This window comes from Lissotriton vulgaris, chromosome 1_1 (assembly GCF_964263255.1).
Source record: "Lissotriton vulgaris chromosome 1_1, aLisVul1.2, whole genome shotgun sequence".
In the NCBI taxonomy this organism is placed as follows: Eukaryota; Metazoa; Chordata; class Amphibia; order Caudata; family Salamandridae; genus Lissotriton; species Lissotriton vulgaris.
The window spans coordinates 1,550,206,685-1,550,222,746 of record NC_141685.1 but is presented as its reverse complement, the minus strand read 5'-3'; positions in this window follow the sequence as shown (position 1 = coordinate 1,550,222,746).

Genomic DNA, 16,062 nt, shown 5'->3' with positions numbered 1-16,062 from the left:
TAAATATAGAAATACTTGAATACCTGTGTTTCATACAGCATACTCTGTAAATATTTGTACAAAAAGGTGTATGTATTTATTTCTGCTCATTATACAGGGCACATGGGTATTCAATGGTATATATGAGGGTCTCTTTAACACCTATATACATAAGACATGTCTGCCTGTGCAACTAAATGACAGAGCAGAACTGATAACATTTAACCACCTATAGAAGAAGCTATCCACTTTTTAAGCTACCATCTTCATATGTGAGAATACATATACAAGTAGACATATATCTCAGTCACAAGAGCACGCAGACCTTTAAACTTGACAGATTGCACTTCCCATTTGAGTACCGAAAGAAGCAAGAGATGTGCAGAAAGGAACAAAAGTAGTGCAGGAAGAAGGAACAGAGTTGCAGAAAGAGGCAACAGGGCTGCAGAAAGAGGGAAGAGGGGTGGAGAAAAAGGCAAGGGGCTGCAGAAAGAAGGAAGAGAGCCAAAGAAAGAAATAAAAGAAGTAAGAGAAAGAAGGAACAGAGGTGCAGAAAGAGACAAGAGGGGTACAGAAATAGGGAAAAGAGCTACAGAAAGAGGTAAAAGGGGTACAGAAAGAAGCAAGAGAGGTGCAGAAAGAGGCAAGAGGGGTGGAGAAAGGGGCAAGAAGGGTATAGAAAGAGGTAAAAGGGATGCAGAAAGAAGCAAGAGAGGAGCAGAAAGACGGATGAGGGGCGAAAGAAGAGGCAAGCGAAGTACAGAAAGAAACAACAGAGATGAAAAAAGGGTTGGAAAAAGGCAAGAGGGGTGCAGAAAGAGGGAAGAAGGGAAAAGCACGAGGTAAAAGGGATGTAGACAGAAGCAAGAGAGGTACAGAATGAAAAAGTAGTACAGAAAGAAAGAACAGTGGTGCAGAAAGAAGCAAGAGGGGCGCAGAAAGAGGGAAGAGGGATGCAGAAAGAAGCACAAGGGTATAGACAAAAAGCAAGAGAGATGCAGAAAGAAGCACAAGAAGTGCAGAAAGAAGCAACAGAGATGCAGAAAGACGGATGAGGGGTGGAGAAAGAGGCAAGCGAAGTACAGAAAGAAGCAACAGAGATGAAAAAAGGGGGAAGAGGAATGGAGAAAGAGGCAAGATGGTTGCAGAAAGAAGAGAGGTACAGAGAAAAAGAAGAAGTGCAAAAAGAAGCCACAGAGGTGCAGAAAGAGGCAAGAGGAGTGCAGAAAGAAGAATGCAGAAAAAGGCACGAAGGGTGCAGAAAGAAGCAAGAAAAGTGCACAAAGAGGTAACAGAGATACAGAAAGGGGGAAGTGGAGTGGAGAAAGAGGCTAGAGTGATACAGAAATAAGCAAGAGAGTTGCAGAAAGAAACAAAAGAAATGCAGAAAGAAGGAACAAAGTTGCATAAAGAGGCAATAGGGGTACAGAAAGAGGGAAGAGCGGCACAGAAAGAGGCATAAGGGTTGCAGAAAGAATGGACAGAGGTGCAGAAAGAAGCAATAGAGGTGCAGAAAGAGGGAGTCGTGTTGACTCAACGGCACACGACAAAACACGTGTCGGCATATTGTGACATTTCTCAAGTCTGGATGCAATAAATCATCTCCCTGCTGGGACAAGAAACACACTGAAGAATCTGCTTCTGTTCATTTGATCATACCTGTTACTGTACTGAATGTTTTGACACCTCAATGTAGTTGCGAGAGCACAGCTGTATAATTGTTGTTTAGTCTCTGACTTCTGAGACGGTTAAGGGTGTTTTTCCGCCTGCTCTTCACGCACTACACAGCAACCCCCTGTTCATATACACAGTAACGTAGAAATTGAGGCAGTGCGCCCTTGATATCGTAAATTCTAAAAACCCCTAATCAGTTTTAACAGAAAGAGGGAAGAGCGGCACAGAAAGAGGCATAAGGGTTGCAGAAAGAATGGACAGAGGTGCAGAAAGAAGCAACAGAGGTGCAGAAAGAGGGATGAGGGTGGAGAAAGAGGCAAGAGAAGTACAGAAAGAAACAACAGAGATGCAAAAAGGGGGAACAAGGGAGGATAAAGTGGCAAGAGGGTTACAGAAAGAAGCAAGAGATGCAGAAAGAGGAAAGAGGGATACAGAAAGGGGTAAAAGGGGGTACATTAAGAGGTAAAAGATGTGCAGAAAGAAGCAAGAGTGGTGCAGAAAGAAACAAAAGAAATACAGAAAAAAGGAACAGAGGAACAGAGGTGCAGAAAGAAGCAAGAGGGGTGCAAAGAGAGGGAAGAGTGGTGCAGAAAGAGGGATGCAGAAAAGGCATGAGAGGTGCAGACAGAAGCAAGAGAGGTGCAGAAAGAAGTGGGTAAAGTGCATAAAGAAGCAACAGAGATGCAAAAAGGGGGAACATTGATGGAAAAAGTGGCAAGAGAGGTACAGAAAGAAGCAAGAGAGGTTCAGAAAGAGGCAAGATGGATGCAGATAGAGGGAAGAGGGATGGAGAAAGGGGCAAGAAGGGTATAGAAAGAGGTAAAAGGGATGCAGAAAGAAGCAAGAGAGGAGCAGAAAGACGGATGAGGGGCGAAAGAAGAGGCAAGCGAAGTACAGAAAGAAACAACAGAGATGAAAAAAGGGTTGGAAAAAGGCAAGAGGGGTGCAGAAAGAGGGAAGAAGGGAAAAGCACGAGGTAAAAGGGATGTAGACAGAAGCAAGAGAGGTACAGAATGAAAAAGTAGTACAGAAAGAAAGAACAGTGGTGCAGAAAGAAGCAAGAGGGGCGCAGAAAGAGGGAAGAGGGATGCAGAAAGAAGCACAAGGGTATAGACAAAAAGCAAGAGAGATGCAGAAAGAAGCACAAGAAGTGCAGAAAGAAGCAACAGAGATGCAGAAAGACGGATGAGGGGTGGAGAAAGAGGCAAGCGAAGTACAGAAAGAAGCAACAGAGATGAAAAAAGGGGGAAGAGGAATGGAGAAAGAGGCAAGATGGTTGCAGAAAGAAGAGAGGTACAGAGAAAAAGAAGAAGTGCAAAAAGAAGCCACAGAGGTGCAGAAAGAGGCAAGAGGAGTGCAGAAAGAAGAATGCAGAAAAAGGCACGAAGGGTGCAGAAAGAAGCAAGAAAAGTGCACAAAGAGGTAACAGAGATACAGAAAGGGGGAAGTGGAGTGGAGAAAGAGGCTAGAGTGATACAGAAATAAGCAAGAGAGTTGCAGAAAGAAACAAAAGAAATGCAGAAAGAAGGAACAAAGTTGCATAAAGAGGCAATAGGGGTACAGAAAGAGGGAAGAGCGGCACAGAAAGAGGCATAAGGGTTGCAGAAAGAATGGACAGAGGTGCAGAAAGAAGCAATAGAGGTGCAGAAAGAGGGAGTCGTGTTGACTCAACGGCACACGACAAAACACGTGTCGGCATATTGTGACATTTCTCAAGTCTGGATGCAATAAATCATCTCCCTGCTGGGACAAGAAACACACTGAAGAATCTGCTTCTGTTCATTTGATCATACCTGTTACTGTACTGAATGTTTTGACACCTCAATGTAGTTGCGAGAGCACAGCTGTATAATTGTTGTTTAGTCTCTGACTTCTGAGACGGTTAAGGGTGTTTTTCCGCCTGCTCTTCACGCACTACACAGCAACCCCCTGTTCATATACACAGTAACGTAGAAATTGAGGCAGTGCGCCCTTGATATCGTAAATTCTAAAAACCCCTAATCAGTTTTAACAGAAAGAGGGAAGAGCGGCACAGAAAGAGGCATAAGGGTTGCAGAAAGAATGGACAGAGGTGCAGAAAGAAGCAACAGAGGTGCAGAAAGAGGGATGAGGGTGGAGAAAGAGGCAAGAGAAGTACAGAAAGAAACAACAGAGATGCAAAAAGGGGGAACAAGGGAGGATAAAGTGGCAAGAGGGTTACAGAAAGAAGCAAGAGATGCAGAAAGAGGAAAGAGGGATACAGAAAGGGGTAAAAGGGGGTACATTAAGAGGTAAAAGATGTGCAGAAAGAAGCAAGAGTGGTGCAGAAAGAAACAAAAGAAATACAGAAAAAAGGAACAGAGGAACAGAGGTGCAGAAAGAAGCAAGAGGGGTGCAAAGAGAGGGAAGAGTGGTGCAGAAAGAGGGATGCAGAAAAGGCATGAGAGGTGCAGACAGAAGCAAGAGAGGTGCAGAAAGAAGTGGGTAAAGTGCATAAAGAAGCAACAGAGATGCAAAAAGGGGGAACATTGATGGAAAAAGTGGCAAGAGAGGTACAGAAAGAAGCAAGAGAGGTTCAGAAAGAGGCAAGATGGATGCAGATAGAGGGAAGAGGGATGAATAAAGAGGGAAAAGAGGTGCAGAAAGAAGCAAGAGAGGTGCAATAACAACCAAAAAAAATACAGAAAGAAGGAACAGAGGCGCAGAAAGAAACAAGTGGGGTAAAGGGAGAGAGAAGAGGGGTGCAGAAAGAAGCTCAAGTGGTACAGAAAGAAGCATGAGAGGTACAGAAATACGCAAGAGAAGTCCATACATAAGCAACAGAGGTGCAGAAATATGGATGGATGAAGGGCTGAGAAAGAGGCAAGCCAAGTGCTGAAAGAAGCAACAGAGATGAAAAAAGGCAGAAAAGGGCTGGAGAAAGAGGTCAGAGGGATGCAGAAATAAGCAAGAGAGGTACAGAAAGAGGCAAGAGGGGTACAGAAAAAAACAAGAAATACAAAAAGAAGTAACAGAGGTGCAGAAAGAAGCAAGAGGGGTGCAGAAAGGGAAGAAGGGTGCAGAAAGAGATACGAGTGGTACAGAAAAAAGCAAGAGAGGTGCAGAAATAAGCAAGAAAAGGGAAGAAAGAAACAACAGAGGTGCAGAAAGACGGATGAGGGACAGAGAAAGAGGCAAGTGCAGTGCAGAAAGATGCAACAGAGATAAAACAAGGGGGAAAAGGGGTGGAGAAGGAGGCAAGGGGGTGCAGAAAGAAGCAAGAGAGGTAAAGAAAGAGGCAAGAAGAGTGCAGAAAGGGAAGAAGGGTGCAGAAAGAGGCACAAGGGGTGCAGAAAGAAGCAAAAGAGGTGCAGAAAGAAACGAGAAGTGCAGAAAGAAGCAACACAGATACATAAAGGGAGAAGTGGGGTGGAGAAAGGGGCTAGAGGGATACAGAAAGAAGCAAGAGAGTTACAGAAAGAAACTAAAGAAGTGCAGACAGTGGGAACAGAGGTACTGAAAGAGGCAAGAGGGGAGCAGAAAGAGGTATGCAGAAAGAGGCACATGGGTTGCAGAAAGAAGGGATAGAGGTGCAAAGAGAAGCAAGAGAAGTGCACAATGAAGCAAGAGAGGTACAGAAAGAGGAATGAGGGGTGGAGAAAGAGGCAACAGAAGTGCAGAAAGAAGCAACAGAGATGCAAAAAGGGGTAACAGGGGTGGAGGAAGTAGCAAGAGGAGTGCAGAAAGAAGCAAGAGAGGTGTAGAAAGATGCAATAGTAGTACAGAAAGAAGCAACGGAGGTACAGAAAGAGGCAAGAGGGTACAAAAAGAGGGAAGGGGAGTGCAGAAAGAGGCACAAGTGTTGCAGAAAAAAGGACAGAGGTGCAGAAAGAAGCAAGATAAGTGCAGAAAGAAGCAAAAGAGGTGCAGAAAGGGGGATGAGGGGTGGAGAAAAAGGCAAGAGAAGTGCAGAAAGAAGCAACAGAGATGCAAAAAGGGGAGAACAGGGGTGAGGAAAGTGGCAAGAAGAGTGCAGAAAGAAGCAAGAGAGGTACAGAGAGAGGCAAGAGGGGTGCAGAAAGAGGGAAATGGGTGCAAAAAGAGGTAAAAGAGGTGCAGATAGATGCAAGAGAGGTGCAGAAAGAAAGAAAAGAAGTACAGCAAGAAGGAACAAAGGTGCAGAAAGGAGCAAGATGGGTGCAGAAAAAGGTAAGAGAGGTGCAGAAAGAAGCAAGAGAGGTGCAGAAATAAGCAAGAGAACTGCAGAAAGAAACAAAAGGGGTGCAGAAAAATGGATGAGGGGTGGAGAAAATCAGGCGAAGTGCAGAAAGAAGCGCAAAAGCGATAAAAAAGTGGGAAGAGGTGTGGAGAAGGAGGCAAGAGAGGTGCAGAAAGAAGCAAGCGAGGTGCAGAAAGAGGCAAGAAGAGTGCATAAAGAAGGAAGAGGGGTGCAGAAAGAGAGTGGGATGCAGAAAGAAGCAAAAGAGATGCAGAAAGAAACAAAAGAAGTGCAAAAAGAAGGAACAGGGGTGGAGAAAGAGGCAGTAGGGGTGCAAAAAGGGGGAAAAGGGGTGCAGAAAGAAGCACGAGAGGTATAGAAAGAAGCAAGAGGAGTGCAGAAAGAAGCCACAGAGGTGCAGAAAGAGGCAAGAGGGGTATAAAAAGAGGAAAGAGGGGTACAGAAAGAGGCACGAGGGGTGCAGAAACAGGGAAGAGTGCTAGAGAATGTCATGTTTCTCGGCGATTGAAGGCAAAGCGAGCGGCTGGAGGATGACCGTGTTGCACTACGGAACGAAAGGGACTACAACTCCCATTGTCAAGCCGAGTGGAACTACAATCCCCGTGAGACAGTGCGCAGCACATGCGCTATCAGCAGAGGCGTATAAAACTATGGCGGTGCCGAGGGAACATGTCGGATATTGACGTTCCATGCCGAAGACCGGGGAGACGCTGTTAGGTAAGGAACAGCGTTCCTTCTGCTTGTCTTGTTAAGCGTGCCGAGAGCGGCTTCACAAGGGGTAACTGCCGCTATGCTAGATCCTGCCGTGCATGTTCGCACACTGGGAGCTTTGTTATTAACTACGCAGGGGGCGTTATTTGCTTTCCTGGAAAACCCAACAGCCTAACGCGAGTCGAGCGGATGCTCCTGCACGTATTGCTACCACGTCACGCTTAGAAGTTGGCAAGCCTCATGTACTCAAAGAAGGGAACATTGAAGGATTCCTGATCGATGTGGGGGTTCTGATGTAAGTCCCCTAACCCAAAGCTGATCAAGGGACTCCAAGCCTTCTCGAGAGCCACTGATACAACGGTCTTTGGTGCTATCAACCAAGACACACTGTACCCCTTGTTGGAGAGTGCCGGGACCGACTTTATTGCGGGGGACGCTTTGAACGGCGGACCTGCTGTTCCATGGCTATCAAGGCTTGAGTAGCATTGCCGGCCACTGCTTAGCACAGTGCCCTCCGTTGGGGAGTGTCAGGACGACACTCATGCGGAGGACGGTTTTGAACGCGAATAGGGTGATCTTGAGTGCCGTCAACTCATTGTCGTTCTTGCTGGACGTTGCAGCGGTAATCCTGTGCTGTGTTTGGATGTTACATAAAGTCGAACCTACATACTCACGGTCTGTGGTTGCCTTATTTCTGTGCTGGAGATATTGGTTCTTGATGTTACTTTTATAACCCAATCCTGAGGGCAGTCAGGGATTACAGAGAAAGAGGCAAGAGGTATACAGAAAGAAACAAGAGAGGTGCAGAAAGAGACAAAAGAAGTGCAGAAAGAAGGAACAGAGGTGCAGAAAGAGGCAAGAGGGGTGCAGAAAGAGGGAAGGGAAGAGTGGTGCGAAAGAGGCATAAGGGGTATAGAAAGAAGCATCTTGCTACGGATTATTTTATTTTATTTTATTTTCCTTTTCCGGTTTCCATTAACTACCTGTCAACCCAAGCTTTTTCTTTGCCATGTCACCTGCGCCTGTGTAGAACAACAGTATACATGTACATGCTTAGCCTCCTTATATTTATGCCCCTGCCGGATTATTCCATAGAGTGTTACAAGTAAGATGTTTTTATCATTGTCACCCACACACGAGTGTGTCACAGCACAATTGGTTTGTATCCCTTCAACCCCACCCACCCCCTTTACCCCACTTTTCTTTTGCTTTCTCTGTGACTTTATTTTGAAAGACTCCCCCCTATAAGCTTACACCACCAAATATAGGGCTTCCACTAGATTTCTTGGAGTCTTTTCTCCCTATTTTCGCACTTTAGTCACCTTATCATGTCCTTCGTTCCTAATGCCTGTATTCTTTTTTCTTTTTTCCTTCCCAGCCCCGATGAGTCATTACCCGCACACGGTGTGATGAAACACGTGTCAGCTTTTTGCTCTTGTTTGTACTGATTATTGATTCAGAACCATTAAAACATTTTCTTTCATTCCACACTGTTGGATTGCAGAATAATTTCTTGAAGGTTAACTATAATTTGGTTTTCACCTGAGAACTTTGTGAGATTGTCGTGTGCACAGGAACATTGTTGCCTGTATAGAAAGAAGCAACAGGGTCACAATTGTGATCAAGGTATTTGGTAATACCATAAAGCGTTGGTCTATCTTGCCTATATCCCTGCTAACGAAAAGCAAAAAAGAAAAATTGCTAAATCTACGGGAGTGAAATCCAAATATTCGTCTGTTGTAGAAGGATTTTGTGAAGTATTTAGCGGCGTGGTTCTGCCGCAGGATATTCCACCCATAATGAGTGAACCCACAACCCGATGTAAGGGAACCAAGTTGGAGAATATATATATATATATATATATATATATATATATATATATATATATATATATATATATATATATATAATGTGGCATCTAGAAATTTCGAGCATTTTGGTGCATGGGACATCACAAATATATTTGGAAGTATGAGCCAGCATTTCCCCAGAATCTAATAATACAGTGGAAAACGGAATAACAGGCTTGCCAAAAAAGAATGCATTATCATGTTAATAATGTGATTCTCCCAATGCATTATGGACATCATAGGAATAGGAGACTACGGAAAGACGCTGTAGCCTTTAAAAAACAGACTAAATCTCAGTCTTTCATACTGCTCACCTGTGAACAAGACTCCACGAGAGTTGAAACGCGTCAGGATTGAATCTGTTGCCACTTTCAAAGGTTGCAATAAAGAAGTGCTGGTTTTCATCAAACTCCGATCTGCGGTATGCTTCTTTGTGCTTTTCAAGGGAGGTTATGTTGGATGTAAGCGGGGTGCTCCGATACCCGGGTGCCGTGGCCGCCCTGTTGAGGTCAGGGGCTCAAGATTGGAGCAAACTACGTTGGATATATGTATATATATATATATATATATATATATATATATATATATATATATATATATATATATATATATATATATATATATATCCAAAACTCGCAGTCCCAACAATTGGGGAGAGCCAGCGGAGACCAACTTGATTCGCAGCAGATGTTTATTCAATGACAGCCTGTGAGTAACTAAATTTCACACGAGCACAAAGTGTTGCCAAATGTTATCAGCCAGCCAGGACGCGTTTCGAGTTGCCTCTTCTTCAGCTGCTGGTTGAGAAAAGAAACAAGAGGTGAAGGGCGTATTTGCAGGCATTAAATTCAATTTCAAACATCCCCTCCCAGTTGGGCGTTGCACACGGCATTGTGGGAGATGTAGTTAATGCTCCTCTTGACCTCCGTGGGTTCGCCTGACCCTCTTGTGTAATGTCTATGTTCTATTCTGGCGCTTGATGTAGAGTTCATTACCACCACTTTGATGCTGAAATCGCCGCTGTGAACACGATCTTTACTGCATGGGAGCGTGTTCAGTCTCCTCCGCTTGCAGGCAGTATCACATGACACCGCCGCGGACCTGCTACACGCAGCAGTCGGCTCTCTCCACGACCCAGGGAGGCCGTTATCAATCCAAAACTCGCAGTCCCAACAATTGGAGAGAGCCAGCGGAGACCAACTTGATTTGCCGCAGATGTTTGTTCAATGACAGGCTGTTTCTGCTGGAAGTTTTGGGGGGATTCGTCATGCGGGGACCGAGAAAAAAGGGGGTCCCAAAACATGTTTTCCCCATGTTAATTTCCATAGGACGTTCAGACACGGCTACAGCCCGAACCGCTGAGTGGAATTACACCAAACTTTGCAAAATTGTAGGGACTGGTACGCAGAAGTGCCTTTTCTATATTTGGTGAAAATTGCTCTAGTGGTTAACTTAAAAAAATGTATACATCTATATGCGCGCTTCGAGCCTGTAAGCGCACCCGGCGCGCTACGGAAGTGCGCGAGCGGAAAACTGATTGGCTCTCGGGTGTCTGTCAACATTCCAAACAGTCCGGAGAGTCCGACATCTTGTGTCTCGGTAGAATCGAGACACAAGAGGTGAAAAAAAAGGGGGAAATGATTAATAGGGGGCAGGGTAGACACCCCCTGACCCCCTAGGTTTTCTGAGGGGGCCCTAGAAGGACCCTGAAGGGCAAAAAACTAATTTTTTTTGTTTACATTTTCACGGGATAGGCGCTGGGTGTGTTCCAAGGTATGCGCACCCTGAGCATACCACAGGGAAAAACAGTGAAAGAAAATAGTGTAAAATAAGAATTTGGAGTGCTTAGAGGTAGAGTAGCTCTAAAAAGAGGTGTTGTGTTATGTGGGTGATTTAAGTACCTACAAGTAGGTACCGATGCAGATTCTAAAATTCAAGGGAAATACTCTGTTCCCCTCATCTGAGAAATGTATACCATCTCCTCTGTAGATATCTTGCATGTTGTAACGCAAGTTATTGTGGTATATGGAACCCATACCATAGTCTCTCATGAAAGCAGAAACAGATCCTTTAGGGACCCCCTGAGAAGGCCTAGGGGGTCAGGGGCACTCTACCCTGCCCCCTTTTCACATACTCAACTATTACATTTCACTCTCTTCTGAAACTGCACAAAATGGCGACGATAGGGTGCATCAGAGACAGACAGTGAGAGAAAGGAGACAGGAGATGAAGGAGAGATGTCAAATACACATTGGAGAAAATATAGTGGGAGAAGGGAAGTAACTATGAGTAAACTTACTATGTAACACAAAAATGTTGCACTCTATACTATAAGTCTCACTTTATGCCACAATCACTTCGCTACTACCTCATAAATTACAAATAAAAATGAATAATGTCTGAAACAATTTTTAATTTCTAAATATAAATTTATTCTTCTGAATTTTCATAATTTAAAAGAACTAGTAACATGTCATCATCAGGAATTTCCTCATAAGTCACATCATCAGGAATCTCCTCATCAAAAGTCTGCAAAGATGATTCCTGGAACTCTATGGTTTCCAAACATTCGAGAAATTCGCCGTCCAGAGACTGATCAAAAAAATCCCTCATGTCATCTCCTCCAACAGAAACTTCTTCATTACTGGTGCTGTCAATAACCGGGACATTCAAAATCTCATTAAAAGTAGTGGAAAATTCAAAAGAAATTTCAACGGTCTCTTCATGGTGATCCATTTTATTTTTTTCCTCCCTCACCTTACTCCACTTTACTCACTCCTTCTCTCACTCCCTCTGTTCTCTCACTTCCTCACTCCTCTTCCCTCACTCCCTCTCTGTTAGCCCCACTCCCTCTGTCCCCTCACTCTCTCATGCCCCTTCACTCACCCTCACTCACCTTCCATCCCTCATTGTCGTGAATGCACCTTCACTCACTCCCCTTTCCCTCTCACTCACTCCCCTTTCCTTACTCCCCTTTCCTCATTTAGTTTTGCTAACTCACATTCCTTTAGTATCTTACTCACCTTCAGTTCATTTCTCTTTCCCTTTCTTCCTCTCTGTCACTGAATCGATCCGCCTCATTATCCTCTTAGTAATTTACTCTCCCTCTATTTCTTTTTCCCTCTATCTGTCCTTCACTTTTACTTTATTTCCCTTTCTGTGTCCTTCACTCCTACTTTATCTCTTAGTACCCTTTTATGACTTTTAATCTCCTGCCTTGTCTCTTGTATTTTGAAATATATATTATAAAAAGTATAACTTATTTTATTTCCTCTTCCACAGATATTAAATTTAGTAAAAATATGTAATTAAGTTTACATTACTTATAAGGTAAGTTTGACAAACAAAATTTAGGTTCTCAACACTCTTTTCCTTAACCTCACTACTGTTTTCTCACCCTCCCTCACCCCGTTTCCTCACTTATCCTCATTCCCCATGTTCACTCCCCTTTCCCTCACTCCCCTCCCATACTCAACTTCTTTCAGTCCCTCTGCTTTACTTCTCTTCCCCTCTCTTCCCTGCCTTAGCTCCCTCACTCATTCCCCTTCCCTCACTCACCTTACTCCACTTCACTCACTCCTTCTCTCACTCCCTCTGTCCTCTCACTTCCTCACTCCCCTTCCCTCACTCCCTCTCTCTTAGCCTCACTCTCTCCGTCCCCTCACTCTCTCACTCCTCTTCCGTCACGCTCACTCCCTATAACTCAGCCACACTCCCTCACTTACCTTTCTTTGCTCCTCACTCAGTCATTCTGTCACTCCTTCCTTCACTCCCTCTGTCCCCTCTCTCCCTCACTCCCCTTGTCTTACCCTCACTCACTTTTATCCTCTCTCTTTCACCCCTCTTTACTCACGCTCACTGCCCTTCTCTCATCCTCCCTCACCCCCGTTCCCTCACTCCGGTTCCCTTACTACCCCTCATTCCCAATCTTCACTCCCCTTCCCTTTACTTTCATCCCCCACTCACCTTCTCTCAGTACCTCTGCTTCAGTCCTCTTCCCCTCTATTCCCTTCCTTCGCTCCCTCTCTCATTCCCCTTCCCTCACTCACTTTACTCCACTTCACTCACTCCTTCTCTCACGCCCTCTGTCCTCTCACATCCTCACTCTCCTTCCCTCACTCCCTCTCTCTTAGCCTCACTCCCTCCATCCCCTCACTCTCTCAGTCCCCTTCCCTCATGCTCACTCCCTTTAACTCACCCACACTCCCTCACTTACCTTTCTATGCTCTTACTCAGTCCCCTTCTCTCACTCTTTCCTTCACTCCCTCTGTCTCCTCACTCCCTCACTCCCCTTATCTCACGCTCACTTGCCTTTATCCACCCTCTATCACCACTCTTTCCTCAACCTCACTGCTCTTCTCTTACCCTCCCTCACCCCGTTCCCTTACTCCGCTTTCCTCACTTATCCTCATTCCCCATGTTCACTCCCCTTCCCCTCACTCCCCTCCCACAGTCACCTTCTTTCAGTCCCCCTGCTTCACTTCCCTTCCCCTCTCTTCCCTTGCTTCGCTCCCTCACTCATTTTCCTTTCCTCTCTCACCGTACTCCACTTCACTCACTCCTTCTCCCCAGTCCCTCTATCCTCTCACTTCCTCACTCCTCTTCCCTCACTCCCTCTATATTACCCTCACTCCCTCCATCCCCTCACTCTGTGACTCCCCCTTCACTCACCCGCACTCACCTTCCATCCCTCACTGTCATCAACTCACCTTCACTCACTCCCCTTCTGTCATTTGTTCCCTCCGTCACTTTCTACCCTTCATTCAGTCATTTTATCCATTCATTTATGCAATGCACATTCATTGAAAAAAAGAATGACACAATATATAAGGAATATAGCTCTTTTTGGAGAATTGGAGGTAGTTCTAAAAATAACTTTTTTTTCTTTTTTTTCGATTATATATTTTTTATACTTTTTCAGAACGATTTTATACTTTTTTTGTTTTTTGGGGGGAGAAAAACAAAACCACGGAATCCAAAACTGCTCAACAGGAGCAAAAAAAATGGGAAAAATTAGTGGTGGGTGGAGCAGCGGTGTTCTTCTTTTCTCCTAACAATAAGTTCTATGCTCTGCTCCCCATAGCAAAGCAGTTTGTCGCACTGCTTGCAGCCGATCTTTAAGTCTCCGAAGACCGGCTGGATATTGGGAATCAAGTGATCTGCTGCTCTCCCAGAGGGTGTTGCTCCTCCGGTGGAGGTGCTGCCGCCATCTCGTAGGGGATTGCGTGCCAGGTCCCTGACACTCTCCCTCGCAAAGTTATTGGGGTGCCTCTTCTTAACATGCCTGATAAAGGTGGCGTTGCCAAAGCTGTACTTTTTTGTTGGGTCACCACATGACAAGGTTGTGCCACAGATTTTGCAGCACACCTTCGCCGCATACACCTTTTTCTCACCTTCTGGAAAGGTAAAAAATTTCCAGATAAAATGTTCTTTGATTTTTCGCTGAGGAGGGTTCGCAGGCAAAAACCCTTCATCAGAGTCACTGGAGGGTGACTGTCTTCCAGCCATTCTTCAGAAAAAGACAAGATGCTGCAGAAGAACCAGGGAACAGCTCTTGCTCTCTCCAAGTTCAAAGTGGTAGTGAGGGAAATGGGTGGGGGCTTTCATTATTTGGAAAAAAAAACTGTTATGAACCAATGAAAAGTGCTGTTTTAAGGTCACATGGCTTGGCGCGCTTACGCTACGCGCTCCGGAGCGCTTCCGGGTGCGCTTACGCGGCACGTACGTAGGCGCTTATGGAGGCGCTTCCAGGGGGGCTTACGCGGCGCGTATGAATGACGTTTTACTTGATTTTCGGAAATGTGTTTAGAGTCAAAATACTGTTTTTAAAAATCAAAAACACTACTTTTATGAGCATGCCACTGAATGTCTTGCATTATTATTTACCCTTCATCAGAGTCACTGGAGGGTGACTGTCTTCCAGCCATTCTTCAGAAAAAGACAAGATGCTTCAGAAGAACCAGGGAACAGCTCTTGCTCTCTCCAAGTTCAAAGTGGTAGTGAGGGAAATGGGTGGGGGCTTTCATTATTTGGAAAAAATAACTGTTATGAACCAATGAAAAGTGCTGTTTTAAGGTCACATGGCTTGGCGCGCTTACGCTACGCGCTCCGGAGCGCTTCCGGGTGCGCTTACGCGGCACGTACGTAGGCGCTTATGGAGGCGCTTCCAGGGGGGCTTACGCGGCGCGTATGAATGACGTTTTACTTGATTTTCGAAAATGTGTTTAGAGTCAAAATACTGTTTTTAAAAATCAAAAACACTACTTTTATGAGTATGCCACTGAATGTCTTGCATTATTATTTACTTTAAATACATATTTAAATATGTTTTTGCTCGCGGGAATAGCGCTCACGCTACGTGTACGGATGCGCTTACGGGTGCGTGCACCCTGAGCACTCCCGGGCTAAAAAATAAAAAAATTAAAAGCACAGAAAAAATACATTGAAAAATTAATGTTACAAAAATATACAATTCTTAAATAATTAAAAAAATATATAATAATTAATAGCTATAAAAAATAGCTATTAAAAAAACCTAATAATTCACTTTAAAAACCGTAGGTTTCAAACTCGTTATAGTTAGGAATTAGCTTTTAAAAAACCTTTGAAATTCACTGAAAAAACCATCGGTTAAACACTCGTTATAGTTAGGAATTAGCATTTAAAAAACCTTTGAAATTCACTAAAAAAACCATAGGTTTCACACCAGTTATAGTTAGCTGAACATTTTACTCATACAAAACCATTGAAATTCCCACATTATAGTTAGTTGGACTCACTATAACTCGCGCGCCGGCAATCCACTGCTGATGATATCACATATTACATCATTAATGACATGGTCAGTGACATCACTGATGACATCACTGATGACATCTCAAATGACATCGCTGATGACATCATCAACTGACAGCACTGATCACAACACCGATGACATCATTCATGTGATAATATGATGCACCTCGTCAAACTCTAATATAACCTTTGATACACCCAGTGTTAAATACAGACTACCATTCTTGAGACCATTGACACACCAATACCAGTTACCACATACGCACTCACTGATTCCTAGATCTACACAGACATCCACTCATTCACCCATACAATCACTCATACATACAGTCACTCATCAATACAAAACTATGATATGCACTCATACACCTATACAGACACTCACACACTGCCACTCATCCATGGAATTACTCACACACCTAGTCAGTCATACAAAGAATCAATCACACTCCCATTTCCTCATCTATACAGTTATACACACAACACCTTACTTATTCAAACATATACTAACACATACTTACTCTCTTATACAATCACTGATACAAGTACACATTGATCCATACAGTCACTCGCACAATCACTGCCTCTCATGTATAGTCATTTATATATGCCAACTCTGACATGCACTGTGTTTTACATATGCACTTACTTGGACATGTAGCACTGAGATATCCATTTACTCACCAACACACCCATGCACACAGTCAACCGCCCATATAGCTGGTTCCACATGCACTCTTGAACCCATACACCTAGTGAATCAACTGCTTACACATCTATGCACAGAGTCACACACCTCCCAGCCACCCACACACACACTCAGCCTCACATACAAATACTTGGGCAACCAATCAA